Here is a 1259-nt window from a genome sequence, read left to right on the forward strand (position 1 = left end):
CAACAAACTCCTAAAACATTACACAATATAGGGGAGCCTGGAAGACATTATACTGAGTGAAATATCTCAGTTACAAAAGGATAAATATTGCATAACACTGCTCTTATAAAAGAGGACAGACATGGTGGGTTGGGGAGAGAATGGAAAATGAGTGGATACATAATGAGTATTGTGTCAGAACAGATGAGGAAGAAACTCTCCAAAAGAAATATATGAATAAATATTATAAGTCTGACAAAAGTCTGGAACAAGGGAACATCATGGGGTGGGCTGGCAGAGAGGGAAGAGAGGGAAAAGAAAATGAGCAACAATGAATAAAAGTTAAAAAATTAAAAGAAAAAAAAGAGTTAACATGAGTACTTAAAGAGTTAACATGAGTACTTGAATATGTTGTAAATACAACCTTATATTTAGTAGATCCAACGTTTTGTTGTGTGCTATTGAGTTGAAACTGACCCATAGATGATTCTTCAGTGGATTTTCAGAGGTAATTGATCACATTAGAGCATATTGTCCAACCTTCTCCCACAGAACAACAGCTGATACATTTAAACACTGTGCCTTTGGTGTTGCAGTGCAGCTTCTTACAAATACGTGGCAATATTGAGTAAAATATTAAGATAACCAAAGTAGGCAGCCACCATTGTGTTGTCATAGCCAGCACAGATCTGTTCTAGTCAATTAACTAGGTTCTTGTCTTAAAAATTTCTTAATATGGCCTGGACTGCTCTCCTCCTGGAGCACTAGACTGGATGCCCCAGCCCCTTACCCTGGAGACCCTAACCCCTCTGCCTGGTGGCCCTGGCCCTGTTGCCTGGTTGCCCGAACATCCCATCATAAGGACCTGGACCTGCCACCTGGATGCCCTGCCATCCAGAGGATGACCTGCTGCTGCCTTTCTGAACTGTGCTGGTGACACCAGTCTCTCAGATGAAGCTGTTTCTTCCCTACTCTCAGAGCCTGCCTAGCTGCATATTCCTGACATTAGCAGTTTCCTGCTAAAATTCACAGGCCCCATCTCTTCCCAAATGAAGCAAGTCTTCCCTTGAGTCAAACAGAAAGAGAGAAACCCAGGTAGGGTAGCTCCCTTGCTGTCCCCTGAAACAGTAACTTACTGAGCCAAGATTTTTTTTTTACTTTGAAACAGCCTATTAAAAATACATAATCACTCAAAGCTATTATGAAAAAGTTTACATAGTACAACATTTTGTGTGACCAAAACGCTTACAGTATAATTGTGGTAACCATTTTCTCAATCC

The sequence above is a fragment of the Elephantulus edwardii genome, unplaced genomic scaffold, assembly GCF_000299155.1.
Source record: "Elephantulus edwardii isolate Elephantulus edwardi_28Jun2011 unplaced genomic scaffold, EleEdw1.0 scaffold00097, whole genome shotgun sequence".
In the NCBI taxonomy this organism is placed as follows: domain Eukaryota; kingdom Metazoa; phylum Chordata; class Mammalia; order Macroscelidea; family Macroscelididae; genus Elephantulus; species Elephantulus edwardii.